This window comes from Montipora capricornis, chromosome 10, assembly GCF_036669925.1.
Source record: "Montipora capricornis isolate CH-2021 chromosome 10, ASM3666992v2, whole genome shotgun sequence".
Lineage (NCBI taxonomy): Eukaryota > Metazoa > Cnidaria > Anthozoa > Scleractinia > Acroporidae > Montipora > Montipora capricornis.
The window spans coordinates 28,160,210-28,167,730 of record NC_090892.1 but is presented as its reverse complement, the minus strand read 5'-3'; the positions used below and the strand labels follow the sequence as shown (position 1 = coordinate 28,167,730).

Genomic DNA, 7,521 nt, shown 5'->3' with positions numbered 1-7,521 from the left:
ACTTGGTCTTGCAGACAGTCCCACAGGATATCAAGAAGACGTATACAGTGAGTTTAAGGAGTAATTGACGCGCTCCTCAGTTGGCCGGTATGAAACCGCACTCCCTTGGAAAGGTGACCATCCTCCACTTTCTAACAATCAAAACAGCAGCCTGCTCAGATTGAATTCCTTGTTACGCAAACTTCGACGAACAGATATGCTAGCCCAGTATTATGCTGTTATCCGAGAGCAACTAGAAGAGGGTGTGGTCCAAAGAGCACCTTCTGAAGCCTTCTAGTTCGGGAGAACGCTGAGACAACAAAACTCCGAGTAGTGTACAACGCCTCCGCTCACGCCCATAATGATGCACCATCTCTCAATGATTGTCTTCACGCTGGCCCACCGTTACAGAACCAGCTATGGAGTGTGTTGACTCGTAACTGATTCCACAGTGTGACTGTCACAGGGGACATACGGAAAGTGTTTCTGCAGATAAAGATCCACCAAGGTGAGCGAGACTCCTTACGGTTTCATTGGATGAAAGACATACATTCAAGCGAAGTGGAAATTGTGCGTTTCACCCGAGTAGTTTTCAGTTTTGCCCCATCCCTGTTCCTGCTGAATGGAGCTATCCAGCAACACCTTGAACTATGGAGACCCCGCCTCCCAGGAAGCATCAGTGAAGCATTAAAGAGCCTGTACGTAGATGAATTTTTTTCAGGTGGACCCACCGTGACAGACACAATGAAGTTGAAACGTGTAACGGCTGAAGTTTTTGCTGACGCAAGGTTTGAACTCCACAAATGACACTCAAGACCTAGAGACAAGTTCCGGTCATGACGAACCCACCTTTGCCAAGCAGCAACTTGGAATCAAATTGAATCAGGGGAAGAGTAAACTCCTTGGACTCCCATGTGACAAAGTTCAGGATACATTAAGCGTAGTCTTTCTTGCGGAAACAGCTGACTCAACAAAGCGCGGAGTTCTTGCAAATTTAGCCAGAGTATACGACCCACTTGGATTAGTGTCGCGCGTGATGCTGGAGGGAAAATTGGTCTACAGAGAAATGTCCAACCAAAAACTCGCTTGGGATGCTCCGTTGCCAGACATCTACGCAAATCGATGGAAAAACTAGGAACACAAATGCCAGACAATGTCACTCTGCCGTGCAGTTTGCCAACCTATCAAGAACCAATCAAAGATCAAGTCTCAGCGAACATAGTAAAAAGGCAAATGCGCGATCTCAGTTCAAAAATCGGCATTGATGTACAGCCAATCTACACCAGCAAGAAACTTGAGCAGGATCTAAAGCTTAAAGAAGTCAAGCCACGTATCGTAAATCAGCATAGCGTTGTTTATTGCTTTAAATGTGATTTGTGTGATTCAAATTATGTCGGATATACGACGCGCCATCTGTTTCAACGCATTGCTGATCATCGATATTCTGCCATTGGTCGCCATCTGAGAGATGCCCATGGGAACATTGACTTACTCAATGAGAGCCAGTTCAGAATGCTTAAAAAATGTAGCACGAAATGGGATTGTCTCGTTTATGAAATGTTATACATAAGGACAATAAGACCCAATTTAAATACCCAGAGCGACTCCATTAGGGCCAAAATCTTTGTTTAACTTTTAATGCCTTTTAATTTATTCATATCTTCACTTTCTATTTCATTACTTCATTTTTACTTGATAATGACGTTCTGGAAACGTCAAAACGTCGTGCCATGTTGTTTTATAATATTTTATCGCAGATTTTTATTGTCAAATGTTTTGACAAATCTTTACTTATTCGAACTCTATTCTTTAGGTCTATAAATTGTATTTTCGATAGATTTAAAATTCTCTATACACCCTAGGATATAACGAATGTACTTGGCCTCTTACCGTCTTTTTATTCTGTTTGTGTGCTTTTAGACATTCTAGACAGAGTAATGCAGGAGGTCAGACATGGGGCTGCTTCTCCATTACCTTTGTCTTTATCTAGACATTGCTAATCGTTATCTCTAGTTGCACTAGATAGACCAATGCAGAGGGTCAGAAATGTGTCTGCTTCTCCATTGGCGTAATTTAGTCAGCATTAGTCTTGTTGTAGTTTCGTTGTTTGCTACTGAGCAACATTATTAGAAAGTGCCTATTATCGCCATTATCGTCCGAGTATTGCAGTAGGTCAGTTTCATAGGGCTGCTACTCCAATGCCTGTTTTCGTTCTTTTAGTTGACTTTTCTTTCAGTACTGAAACCAACTTAGTTTATTGGTTTTCCTTCTCGAGAGCTCGGCTGGTGTCTTGGTGGGGTTGCCACATTCTTGTGGCGTGTGGCACATTCTTGTCCCCACCGTTCCTGAGGAGATGTTAATTAGTTAGTCTTTATCATTGGTTTCAATTAAAAACGTCACGCTTGTGGCCATTTATCCCAAACAGTTGAGATTCTTGCTCGGGGCATCTCTTCAGCAAACCAGTGCACCACCATGCGGAGCTCTCAATCGTTTTCGTAAATTCAGTTTGGGAAGACTCGCAATAAAAATCCATTGTTAGGGACTAATCTGTTGATCCACAAGCAAGTGAGAAGACAAATTATAATCAGTTCAAGTTTGTAACGTCAATTGACTATCGATCAGAATAATGTTCTCTTTAGTAATAGCTCTTCATCAAAGCAATGACAATTACAAAAACATTTTTAGTGTAAGTTTGAATTAAAGTAATTTAAATAATTATTACATTTCATTTATTTTGCATTCAAAATTGCACCAAAAATGTTTCTGTTTATATCCTCATAATTAAAAAAGATATTGACAGTAACAATTGAAATACATATAAAAAAATTATCATGCTGAGTTTTTTTATTCTTGTATACACCAAGGAAAACCATGCAGGTCTAAAAAATAGCCATTACTACTTGATGTGATACATGCAATCCATGTATATCCTAGTGTAAAGAATAGAGCAGGCCCTTCTGACATTTAATATTTCAGAGCAATGAATCTTTACATGCAGACAAACAAACAAACTATAGTAGACTGTAATAATAATAAACTATGGATGGAACAGTAACTTAGGCCTCTCTGTTTGTTTAGCATTTAGAGTTTAACAAACAACAACAAATAATCTAAGGAAACAAGGCCTAAAACCCAAATAATTTCCATCAGGAGCTGGATATGTCACTCTAATCATACAAACTACGCACAAAGGACAAACTTGCCTATTTCCTTTTCCCAGCCTATAAATATCTCCATAAAATGTACTGACCATTTTGCGGTAAATACTGTTATTTGTGCTAAAATCCATGTCATCAGCTCAGATATTGCATCTAGCCTTGATTGCAGCTTCTAAGACATTGCTGTCTAGACAGAGGTTTTCAAAAAGCTGGTAAGAAGTAATAAACAACATTTCTGTTCTTGGGGATCCTGCACTGGAACACAATAATAATAATAATAATAATAATAATAATAATAATAATAATAATAATAATAATAATAATAATAATAATAATAATAATAATAATAAGAGTCTTTATTTCATCACAAGATAAAACTACATATCTTATGTCACAATAATTATATAAAATTGTTTAAAAATATTATATCATTACAGTAAATGCAGCTTAAAAATCAACCTATTAACAAACGTGTTCATAAAACGCTCTGTATTAATTTTCGGGTGTGCGCAGCCTTTTTTCCTAAGATTATGTACATAAGTCTTCTGGACAGGAGTGATGTGTTTCAGTGGGTGGCAATCCGTTGATCTTAATTTCTTTAAAATGTTTCGATCTTGTTTAATTAATAGGTTCTTGATAGAAACTGGAAATGAAATGAAACGGCGTTTATGGCATCGGTCTAAAAAATTTTGTACAACTGTAAGGTCGGACTCCGAAGCCCCATAGACTGCAAGAGCATAATTAAAATTCGGTAAAACAATGGAAATAAAAAGGTGATCTATCTCTGCCTAACAATGGTTACAGGTGCACCAGTCGGGTAAATTTCCAGACTCTGGGTCCCCTCGCGGGTCTGCAGGGTCTTGAACTTCACTCATTATGTTCTTTGCCAGTCCAAACTTCCCATTCCCTTTGACAGAAGGGACAATGACAAGTTTGTCTTTGTTTTGTGATGGGGCATACAAACACCCGAATACAGGAGAGTTTGAGTTCATCAGAACAGAAGATAAATAGCAATTCGCTTTGTTCGTAATTGCCTGATTGATACAACTCTAAACCATACCTTGATTGCCTCCACTGACTGCAGAATTTCGGCATTGTGTCGGTCAAATGCACTGGCTGGTAAATTCTGGGTATCATCGCGCTCAATTGCTTCTATCCATCCATTTTTGTAAGAGAGTTCTTTGCCACATCCACAATTCACACCGCATTTCTAGTTGGCATTACAATATGGACAACCTGCTGATCATGCTGTTTTCTTCCAACTACGTGTTGTTTTGCAAGAACAGGACTGTGGAATGAGATATATATATATATATGGCTATGCGACAGGAAAGTAACAAAAGATAACACAACGCAATTAACATAAAGAAAAATATAACAAACGATATTTCGAACCACTACCGTTTCAGCATGTGCGTCGCCTTCATGTTCATTTAGCATATTTTGAAGCAATTCATTCTCCACCACAAGAGACCCATGGCAGTTTTATCTTACTGGCCCCTCCTTGGGACTAATAAATTGATGTCGACTGAAATTTCCAAATCCTGGTCCATTTCTTCCTGAAGATCAGATGCCATGTTTGTGGGTTAGAATCAGAATAAAACACACATCTAACATCCGGGTCGTTCCGGTCAGTGGAGATGAATAGTGTGGTGCATCATGGTAAGTGACAAAGGGTCTGAAAATAACGATGTAAGATTCCACTGTCATAAAAAGTGCTCGTTTTTACGAAGATCAGTAATTTTCTTGAGCATGACACGACTGTTAAGATGGGAATTTACAGTCGTGCATGCCATTTCTGTTTTTTGTTTTTCTCTTAGCTCCCCACTGTCATTAGGTGGTAGGGGTTTTTTTCTGCCCACGTGGGTCAGGCTGACTGTTTTCATTGCGACAGATAGGCTCGACTGGTTTAGGTGAATTATCCTCTGTTTTAGAATGATAACCAAAGTAAGGTCTTGGCACCACCTTCCCGTGTTATTTTAATTGAAGAAAGAAAAACCGTTGCAGACCAGACAATTAAAGGGACAGTGTCATGAGCTGCGCACGCGCGTCGTCACTCGCTCTCGCGCTCTCGGAAAATGTCGGACGCCATTGTGGATTTGCCGGTAAGTGAAAATAATTTACATGTATTTTGCATTCATGACTTTCATGTAAACGAGGTCGCTCAGAATTTTTGTATTTGTTCATTAGGAAGCATCTGCTACTCCTTCAACGGTTTGTAAATGCAAAAGTGCGTGTACTACAAAGCGCAAGGAGAACAGCAACCGAGGATGCCCTTGCAAAGGAAGAAATGTGCTTTGCAGCAATAACTGCAAATGTGGAACAAGGGATAAACCTTGCAGAAACAGAGTATGTTTACAGTCAGAAATTCCCTGAAGTTGCAGGCTGAATTGGCTCTAAATTTTCTTTGCTTTTTGACTTTTAGGAGTTACAGGATAATACATCTCAACCCGCTCAAAGAAGAGTGCGACCTAGACTCGATGGGTTTCGTCTATCGAGTGGCGGCGATGTTCCAAGTGAAGAGCAACAACGCATCAAAGAAAACAATGACGTGAAGGTAATCCATTCTCTCGTCTCTTGTACAATCGGTGCATCTCGAGGGAAGTTGCTTTCGTGTGTACGAATACCTTCTTGCACTGCCACGTGTGTATTGTAAGTGCGAATTTTTTTCCACTGCGGCAACCAAAATCTCGTATATAATCTAGACCTTACTACACTCCAACTCCAGATAAGATCTGGAGAACTCCAGATTCAATCCAACTCCAGATTCAATCTTGTGTGGATAAATTTTGTACAGTGGGCAATTTTTAAATGTAGATACCTATTCTAAAAATTGAAATGTAAATAAGCTTCTTCTTTTACATATATTTATTACTATTTTAATTATTTACTATTTATTTATCTCCTAGTATAGTGTACTCTGTTTTAGGAGCATTTTCATTAAAGCATTTTCATTAAAGACAACATCATTCCTTACCTTGTGTAAATGAAATATTTTAGATTATGTGCTTGTGTTTCTTCCCTGCCTATCATTATTACTTCTCAGTTATTCTAGGCAGCCAGTGCTCTCCTATTTTATTTTTATTTCTCATAATGTATTTATTTAACTAGGCAAAGTGAGAGAAATAAACTTGTTGTTGTTGTTGTTGTCAAGCCTGTTAGCTTTGTATGTGATAAAAATTTGTGGAAAATGTTTACCCACTAACCCTAACAAGTATTTGGTTTCAATTAAACATAACTTTAAAGTTATTGTTATTATGTTGGCCGGCATCCTTGTGATATAATTCAGCACAGTAATTACATTGCTTTTAAATGGTTTTAGGATTTTATTGCTACTCTTGATGAAGGGATGGTGAGGAAATTGGCTGTACGAAGTCTTCGCAGAGGAGTGGGGAGTATGGATTATATTCACACTCTCCTCATAATGGAGGATGACTTAGATGCAGAGGGCATAAACATGGTTGGGGAGGAAGACACCACCGAAACTGCACTTGCCAGCGCAACAACCACAGCAGTGGCTGAACCATCAGCTGGTGAAGTTGATCCTGGCCCGTCAGGGAGTGCCCCACTGGTCGAGTGGTGTGTATGTAGCCTGTGCAGGCCTATGCCACAAGCAATAGAAAATAAATGCTGCCAGCAAAGAAATTGCATAACAACATCTGCACGCTTTGGCAAATTATGTCTTGATCCTGATGTACTGCAACTGTGCATTCGTAATATGGGAGATATCAGGAATGATAGGGAGGACAACAGCACAAGAGCTTTCCGAAAAGCTGCTTATAGGCAATTTATATTGGCCAGACATGGGCACTTGGGGAGAGGGAACAGACGTGTGTGCCCTTCTTGTGTTGTGTTAAAAATAAGGGCACAGTTCCCATCACTCACTGGGGTTTATATGGGGTATAGGGAGCATTAAATTATTCGTTGCAAGTGGATTTCACTGTTTATTTAGAAGCTACAAGTCTATTCAGTGTTTAAGCAATGAAAACCAGCTGTTATTACATGTACTAGCTCTCATCATATATACACAATTGTTCAACTTCAAGCATTTTATGAAAATTTGTGCAGCTCATCCATAGAAATGCAGAAAAAAAATCAATTGGCCAGTATCCAGTTCTTATTACCTACAGTCCCACACTTATTCCAGTGAGTGACATGACAACCACTTGTACTTCTTTCCATTGAGCAGTTTTTCAGTTCGAATTTTCAGGATGAGTTTCCTTGGTGTATGTAACAGTAGCATGAATTTTTCATTGTTATAGTTCAACAATAATTATCTCTATCTTTGGATTACCAAAATATAGATGCAAATGGTTACTGTATATGAATACATGTAGCTTCAACACAAGATTTTCTCCAGTTTTCTTTGGATTACATGTAAATA

The 7,521-nt window shown here is 38.9% G+C and overlaps 1 pseudogene; it reads left to right on the top strand.

Moving 5' to 3' along the window:
- The first annotated feature begins 5,161 nt into the window (after positions 1 to 5,161).
- On the top strand, positions 5,162 to 7,216 carry LOC138020591 (uncharacterized; annotated as a pseudogene).
- The last annotated feature ends 305 nt before the right edge of the window (positions 7,217 to 7,521 follow it).